The 9,088-nt window shown below is 37.8% G+C and overlaps 1 protein-coding gene and 1 pseudogene across 1 annotated transcript in view; both read right to left on the bottom strand.

Annotated features, from left to right (window-relative positions):
- Positions 1-9,088, bottom strand: part of PDE4D (phosphodiesterase 4D) — an 889,016-nt gene that overhangs the window by 633,125 nt on the left and 246,803 nt on the right. The gene's annotated exons all lie outside the window — the stretch shown is intronic.
- The window catches only part of LOC105756495 (protein phosphatase 1 regulatory subunit 7-like), an 18,051-nt pseudogene continuing 9,996 nt past the window's right edge, over positions 1,034-9,088 (bottom strand).

Consider the following 9,088-nt stretch of genomic DNA (forward strand, 5'->3'; position numbering starts at 1 on the left):
TTAGTGAGAATTTTCAAATAGAAATTTAAAATATTTTTTATGCCAGTAGCAGAAAAAGATTAACAGATCATAATAAACTATACTTAAGACTTCAAAAACCAATGTAGCCCATTATTGTTTAAAAACCAAAAAGTAAGCATTATAAAGGGAAATCTGGAAGAACTAAATCTTCCAGAATAATAAAACCTTTCCTCCAGCAGACCCTCATGGAATGCTTTGTCATTTAGTGAGTTTATAACAAATCAAGGAGAGTATGGAATATAACAACAGCTACGTTTTCTTCAGCATTTATCACATGTCTATCATATGGTAGGTGTTATATACATTAGCTTTCCTCCCCCATGACGACCCTAAGGAAGCACAGCAAAAGGTAGCTGACATTGCTGCACACCTAACATACACCAAGTACCAGCAATGATTATTTCAGGGAACCATCTCATTTCATTTGCACAAACATACGGCAGAGTAGTTATTATTGTACGCATTCTGGAGATGAGCAAACTGAGTCTCAAACCCCAAGGCTATAGAGCTGGTAAGTGACAGTTAATAAGGCCAAAACCAATCTATTCAGATTCCATCACTGTTTCAAGTTGGACTCAACTTGTTTCTAATAAGGATAATTCTAACTTTTGCTACTGCATACAACATGCCAGACACTGTTTTAAATGCTCACATGCATCATCTTTGAATCTTCACATCAATCCTATAAAATAGATACCATTATCAATCCCCCTATATTTTATAAAGGAGGAAATTGAGGCTTAGAGATGTTGAGCTGGCCAAGGTCACACCACTGGTGAGTGACAGAGCCAGAATATGGACCCAGAGGTTTTTTTTTTTTTTTTGGCCTGTGACTGTTGGTAGAGTGATAATTTCAGGAGCCATAGGCAGATCAAAAAACTGTGGCTGGGAAGTTCCTTTGAGGAGAGAGAGCAGTGAGGAGCAGGGACGCAGAACCTGAGGACAGTGGTGTCAATCTGCCACATGATGGGAGGGCCAGGTGGGGAGGGCCATCATGATCTTCCAGTGTGATCTACATGGTCTCCAGGCCCCTGGCGACCTTCAGCTCATCCAGGTTACTCCAGCTCTCAATGAGGTTGTCATTCATCCAGAATTCCTGCAACTCTGTTAGATGGCTGATATTTTCAACCTTTCTGATACTGTTTGACACAATGTCCAACACTGTGAGTTTGTTATTGTTATCCAGACCCTCGATGACCTCAATACCATTAAGGCCGAGGTAGAGCTCCTGCAGGTTCACCAAACTCTGCAGCTCTTCAGCCCTAGTCAGCTGATTTTTCTGCATATTCAGGGCGATAAGGTTGGTTAAGTGCATCCAGGTTCTAAAGTTTAGTAATTTTGTTTTTCCCCAGAAACAGACTGTCGAAATTGGTTAATGTGTCGATATTTTTGATTACCTGGATGTGGTCACTATACTTTCAGAAATATCCACCAAGACAGGTGGCTGAACTTGGAGAATGATATCTATAAGGCAAATCTAGAGGAATACTAATAACTTAGCCTCTGGAAGAGAAGGTTATTATTTCTAATTCAACAAAGGGCAGTTTTCCTTAGATGTCAACTCTTTTCAGCCTCTACCGAGGAAGGAACACATCTGAAACTGTGACAGGAGCATTAACCAAGAAACAATTGTAGGCATCGAAGTCAGAAGCAGCCATCACTTTGCCAAGAGAGGTCACTCATGCCTGACTACAAAGACTTATGGATCCTGTTTCTATGTTCAACATATTAATTTAGAATGAGAATTAATAAATAAGAAAAAACAAAGGATAAATAGCCATCTGCATAAGAGTGTTTCCATTCTAAATTCTGAGGAACTCTTTCAAGTAGTTTTACAATCAGCAGCAAGCAGAGCACAGCTGTCGTCAGGCTATTTCATATGTGTGGAGCTAGGGAAAGAGATGTAAGGAGATGAAATACACTGCCCAAAGGAAAATCTATTTGTGGAAAAGTATAGCAAAAAGGGAAAAGGTAAACTCTGTTCCCCCACCAACAAGGGTAACTCTTCTTAAGGTCTGTCTTCTTCGTCACCCCTCATATCCCCAACTTGTTGGAAAACTGTAAGATTATTGACCCTCTGTGGACTCTATATTTAGTCATTTCTTTCCATTAAACCCTTTGAAGACTCATGCAAAAGGAGTCCCTGGTGTCACTGACATTTTTTAGTATTGAGATAGATGTGTCTATCAAACTATTTCTTCCACAACTTTCATCCCAACCCTATAATTCTCACTGCTCTCGTCAAAGGAGGGCTCTGGCATTGTTTACAGCTAGTGGATTTTGATCAACAGCTTCATTAAAATGTGACAAGCTGGGGTCTGTGAAATCCTGGTCACCTCAAATTATTTGCTGGAAGAGGTAGAATGGTCCTAATTCAGATGAATAGACAGCTCAGGTTCCTTAATTTTTCTAAATGTATCCTAATGTTTTACATACTTTCTGGTTAGTTACCAGCCCTTTATCAACACTAAGGAAAATAGCTTTCTAAAGAATATAATATAAAAAACTATGGTATTTCTTCTAATTATGCTAAGTTCTCTGGTTGGGCAGTGAGTGTCACTTTAAATTACTAAGGGCTATACACCTGAGATAGAATACTCCTTAAGCACAAGGAACACTGTAATTTAATTCCTAACCTGTGTTATACTGTTCTGATTTCGACTTCCTATTCATACTCTCTTTCATTCCCTATGTGTTTAGCACACCCTGTGTGTCCACTTGCTAAATGCTTCTCATTTAACCAGCACATCAAGTCCATGCAGGAGACACTTTTAGTATCCAAATAACAGAACAGAGAGAACTGAGGTGTACAAAAGTTGACTTGCACATGGCCACATCCATACCTTGGAATTTCTGCTTTGCTGTGAAGCAGAGTTTTCTAAAGACACTGGCTATTAACATCACTCATGTCAGGGCTTTGAATAGATCCTTGAAGATCCTCCTAAGATAATACTTTTCAGGGGTTGGTGCAAGGAAACTTTGTCTTCCTTAAGAAATGGATGTTGTTTTCGTCTTATCAATCATTTCTCTTGCTTTCCTGCTAAGCGTGGCCACCATGTAGCTAGGAGACAGACCTCTGGGCTCCTTAAGAGGTAACACAGTGACACTTATTATTGCAATATCCATCTTTCTCTTCAACTAATTTCTCCCCTTTTTAACATTCTTAACTTAAAAAAAAAAAACTTTATTGCTTTTGTATTTTTTGTGAGGTATTGCAGCTCCTTTTTTGTAAGTAGGCAGGACATGAATAACTGAAAGGAAGGAAAGAATGAATGAAAGAAGAAAGGGAGGAAGGAAGGAGGAATGAGGGAAGGAAAGAAGAAAAGACAAGCAAACAGGCAAATATATACAGTGACTTGCCGTTTATATTTTTTAAATGATTGAGAAGCTTGGTTTCTAACCAATAAGATCTTAATGAAATATTATGCAGAACCATAATCTCTAGAAATCCTTTCTATAAAGCCTTATACAATAATAAAAGGAATAAGAGTAGAATGCTGAATAAGTGAACTTCTTTGTAGGCAAAGAAGTCTTTGATTGAATGCTCCCTATTCGCTAGAACTCAGGGTTCCCCAAGAGTAAACCTAAACCACATAGCATTTTGCTGAATCTAGTCTTATTACATGGACTATTCTAAAATCAGATGTTGTACGGCTATGATTTACACTTTTATCCATACAGTCCTTTAAAGCCTCCAATTCAAAATTATACTGTTCTAAGCAGCATTGCAATACTATTAAAAATACCAAACAGTGGTTCTACGTATTTTTGATTTATGTCATCCTTCCCCACCCCTAAATTAAGGGATACTTGTTCCAATGATATCACATAGTGGACTGTTATTTCTCGGTCATGTGGGCATCTTGAGATTGAGAATCTTAACATGCCAGCCACTGCTACCTTTGGTGACTGGTTAGGCCTCTATAAGCCACAGAGACCCTGAGCAGGGCTGAAGGTGGGTTCAGTCTTTCTCACATTGTCAGTTGTTTAAAATACAATGGTGGTTTCTAGAATATACTTTAGAAATGGATTTGTCAGTAGGTTTATGTCCATTAATGTCCTGTGAGTTAATATAAGCACTTTATGCTAAGTGGTAGTTGGTTGTACCTTGGAACAAGTACAGCCAGAATGCTCCTTAGAAGCAAGGATGGTGAGACTTCGTTTCATGTACTTTGGACATGTTATCAGGAGAGACCAGTCCCCAGAGAAGGACATCATGCTTGGTAAAGTAGAGGGTCAGCAAAAGAGAGAAAGACACAGAGGCTGCAACATGAGATGGGTTGACACAGTGGCTGCAACAACAGGCTCAAACAGCAATGATTACGAGGATGGCACAGGACCAGGCAGTGTTTTATTCTGTTGTACATGGGGTCGCTATGAGTTGGAACCAACTTGATGGCACCTAACAACAACTTAACAGCATGATAGTTGGTAGTACCCTTCTTTAGCTGCTAACACCCAGAAGGAGCAAGACATTTTATTTAATTAAAGAGTGATCTACAATAGCAATGTGGAAATAAAAAGTGAAGCCACACAATGCTAAACACAAATCAGCACTGCTATATTTGCAAATGAAATCAGCTAAAGGAAAGTGTAATTCAACAAGGCAGTGAAAGCATCAGGGACAACGAAAACCTGTGGAAGGAAAAAGCACCCAATAGTACCTGACTTCGTCTCTTTCAGTTGAAAAAGTCTAGCTACAGGTTGAACTCTTATTCACAACCCACCTCTTTATACAATGATGTACATTTAATGTTACATTATTGGTGGCTCTACAGGGCATACACATGGTTGTGCAGGAACAAAAAGCTAAAGGAGTAACACTAAACAATGAATGTTTGTGGATTTACTGCAAGAGGTATTTATTCATTTGTTCGTCTACAAATGTTTATTGAGTATCCACTACATGACAAGTACAAGTTCTAGGTTCTGAGGATACAGTAGGGAACAAAACAAACCAATACCCCTTTTCATATTCTAGTTGGATGCAGACAGATATTAAACAAACAAAAAAATCAGTGAATTATAAAGTACATATGAAAGTGGTAAGTATGATAGAGAAAAATATAGCAGGAGAGTGCTGTGGATGGGGTAAGTGATAGAAATTGCAGCTTTCAATCTGATGCTTAGAAAATGCTAACCTGAGTTGACTTTTGAGTGAAGACTTGAAGTAAGTGAACCATGCAGATACCTGGAGCAAAGGACACAATTTCTCTTTTGGATATAAATGTGCTGAAGGAAAAAAAAAAAGTATTTTCTACACTCTACAATTGTGTCCCTCAAGTAGCAGAATGCAGAGAATGACAGCAACTAGCATGGAGGAGTTGAGGCTAGTCATATAGAAGAAAATAACAGATTTTTTTATGTTGAAATACATGTGGAAAATTTAAGGATAAGAATACATAGATTTTTTTAAAGATAAAACTAGAGGCACTAAAGACATTTTACACTGAAAATCATAACTTTAGGCTACTTCCTCAGACTTAACATGTTTAATTTCTCTAGCATTAGATAAAAAGTTCTAGTCGAAGAGTTAGAGAAGAGTCATTTGTTTGCTGGGTGAGTTACATGACAGTGATGACTGAATTCAGGAGTATTAAAGGACCAGGCAGTGTTTTGTTCTCTTGTACATAATGTCACTATGAGTCGGAGTTGACTCGACGGCACCTAACAACAACAAAAAGGATACTAATATTGACTGTGTTTATACTATATGCCAAACATCATGGACACATGATATGTGCTGCCCCCAGTCTCAGAATTAGGACATAAAACACACGTTTTTTACATAGGACCCTGGTAGTGTGGTAGTTAAGAGCTATGGTATGCTATGGCTGCTAACCAAATGGTCAGCAGTTCAAATCCACCAGCCGTTCCTTGGTAACCCTATGGGGCAGTTCTACTCTGTCCTGTAGGGTCACTATGAGTCAGAAATCGACTCAACAGCAATGGCATTGGGTTTTGTATTTTTTTTAAGCCACACTAGGAGATTCTGGGTGGTCAAATGGTTACAATGGCTTGGTTGCTAACTGTTGGAGGTTCAAGTCCACCCAGAGGCACCTTGGAAGAAAGGACTGGTAATATATGTCCAAAAAAATCATCCATTGAAAATCCTATCGAGGACAGATCTGCTTGATACACATGGGGTCAACATAACTTGTAGTCAACTCTCTGGCAACTGGTACTGGTTAAGCCACACTGAAAAGGAGAGAAAATCAATGAATGGTATATGGTGTGGGGGGTTGTGAATTCAGAATTGCAAGTTAGTACTTTTTTTTTTTTAAAGTTCTCTTTTCTGGAAAGACAAAGAGCATGAGCTAGAAAAACCTATATTCAGATCAAATCATTGCTCTGTGCTCTGTCGTCATGAGGAAACTGCTAAACCTCAGTTACGTCATCTATGAAATGAGTCTCTTAACAATCAGTTACATAAAATTTCTAACAGGGTGTCTGCCCAACCCTCATCTTACGAAATTATTTAATATCTTCAAAGAAAAGATATTCATTGAGAAAACTTGAATATATGTGTCCTCAATGTTATTTATTATTATAGTGTTAAAATTAAAAGAAAACTTGAAAAATAATATAATCCTTAAACAATTCATATGAGCCCCATTATGATTTTGAGTAACTTGGGACCCACTGACATATGCGATATCATTACAATGTTGTTCAAAAGACATGATTTCATTTATTATATGAACTTTGAGGAAATTAGTAGAAAAAAATGTTTTAGAGAAGGGTCATGTTATTAACTTCAAAGCTTCTAAGCCTCCAGTGGCCAGTGGTCACTAATAAACAAAAGCTGTCGATACGCAAAGTGAGTGACGGTGGTTGTTCTTCTGCAGGAACTTCCTGGTGCAAAAACAATTCATGTAGTCACCCTCAGAGTTCATCTACAGCGTGAAAGGTTAGCCCTAGATGACAGCTCATGAGCACATTTCCACAATACTAAACATTTTTACTAAAAATATACTTGAAACGCTTTCTGATGAGGGGTATTAAAAAAGTAAAATTTTCCCTAGGATTATAATGGAAATTTTGAGAAGTTCCTTACAGCTCTCAAGAAGGTTGTGTGTGTGTGTGTGTGTGTTTGCTCTTATTTTCATTGTGTGTGTGTGTGTTTGCTCTTATTTTCATTGTGTGTGTGTGTGTTTGCTCTTATTTTCTGGAATGATACCATGTGGTTCAATCATGTTCTTTAAAGGCTAAGTGCATTCACAAAATTTCTATGTTTCTATCCGATGCATATGGGAATAATTTACATATAAATGAGGAAATATGCCACCCATTAAAAAATCAGTTTCTTGACATACAGTCCAATGAATCACTGCAATTTTAAGGCTTTAATAGATTCGAGGTTAAAGGCATGACATATTATTTGAAAAGATTTCCAGAGCACAAGGGCAGCCTTGCTTTGCAGAAAATGTTTCTTAAATATTTGGTTTAAGATATGAAACCAGAGGTCTTGGCAGTAGATACTCTGAAGAAATGTAAAGTTTAATAAATCCATGAAAATCAGTCCCAGATGTGGTTTATGAGCAACTCCATTTTTTATCATAGTCTAGAGTATAAAACCCAAATGTAATTGTTAGAGATCAGAAATTAATTCCTAGTAATAGAATTTTAGGTAAACTCAAGTCATTTAAACATTTATAGTACACCTACTCTATGAAATACACATTTTAGGTTCTATAAGATAAACAAAGAAGTAAGAAGGCCACATCCTGCCCTGAAGTATACAAGCTATCAGGGAGAGTAAGGCAGGTAAAACTCATTCATTCATTCATACAACAAGTTATATATTGAGCCCCTGTTGTTTTTGTTGTTGTGTGCCGTCGAGTCAATTCTGACTCACAACGACCCTATAGGACAGAGTAGAACTGCCCCATAGGGTTTCCAAAAAGCAGCTGGTGGATTGAACTGCCAACCTTTTTTGGTTAGCAGCCTGAGCTCTTAACCACTTCACCACCAGGGCTCTGATTAAGCACCTGGGGTGGCACAAATAGTTAAGCACGGGGCTACGAACTGAATGGTTGGTGGTTTGAGTCCACCTAGAGGCTCCTCAAAAGAAAGACCTGGTGATCTACTTCTGAAAGATCACAGCCACTGAAAACCCTATGGAGCACAGTTCTACTCTGACACATATGTGGTTGCCATGAGTCGGAATCAACTCGACGGCAACTGTTTTTGTTTTGTTTTAATTCTAGGACAGATACTCTTTTAATGATATAAAAATAAATGAGGTCTGGTTTTTGTTCTTTAGTGCTTTTAATCTTTAGTGGGGAAGAGAGACTGGGAAACAGCTTATTATAATCTAGTTGGAATTATGTTAAAGTTTGCACAGGATGCTACTAAATCTCAGAGGAGGAGACTGAGTGAAAACTGCAAAAGTGGGGAACAATAAGAGGGAAGCAGAGAATAAAAAGTCCATTTTTTTCCTAGAGAGAGTCTTATAGGACATGGCAAATGCAAAGAGAAGACCCTGGCAAAGAAAGCAGGCACTGAGTTACCAACAGCCAAAAAGCCCTGCTGAAGAGTTTGTATTTTATCTTAAGGGCTCTGGGAAGCTCTGAAAATTTGTAAGCAAAAGATTTTGAAAAACACGGCAGGCTAAGATAATACTATGCTTACTCTCTTATGGCAGAGATTTTAAATGTTCACCAATTTCAAGTTTTCTTCTCTGCCTGACTTCACAGGAAAATTGCACTCCCCTGACTCCTTGAAGTTAAAAAAAATTGTGTTCCTTTGAAAAATTAAATATGATTCATTTTTCTGGGTGGAAACATTTAATTTTTACTGTTTGGCTCTGTAATCCTTTCTGCTGGGGATCTGTGGCTTATATAAAGGTGCTGCTCTAAGCTATCACATGGAGACTGCTGACCCTGGATTCCAAATTGGATTTTTTGTTATTGCTGTATAACCTTGCCTACCCTGACTAATACACCTACCTAGGTAATGACAATATTCTTTTTTTTAAATATATATATATTAAATATATATACATTTTTTTTTTATTGTACTTTAGGTGAAGGTTTACAGAACAAATAGTTTCTCATTAAACAGT

This window comes from Trichechus manatus, unplaced genomic scaffold (assembly GCF_000243295.1).
Source record: "Trichechus manatus latirostris isolate Lorelei unplaced genomic scaffold, TriManLat1.0 scaffold00074, whole genome shotgun sequence".
Lineage (NCBI taxonomy): Eukaryota > Metazoa > Chordata > Mammalia > Sirenia > Trichechidae > Trichechus > Trichechus manatus.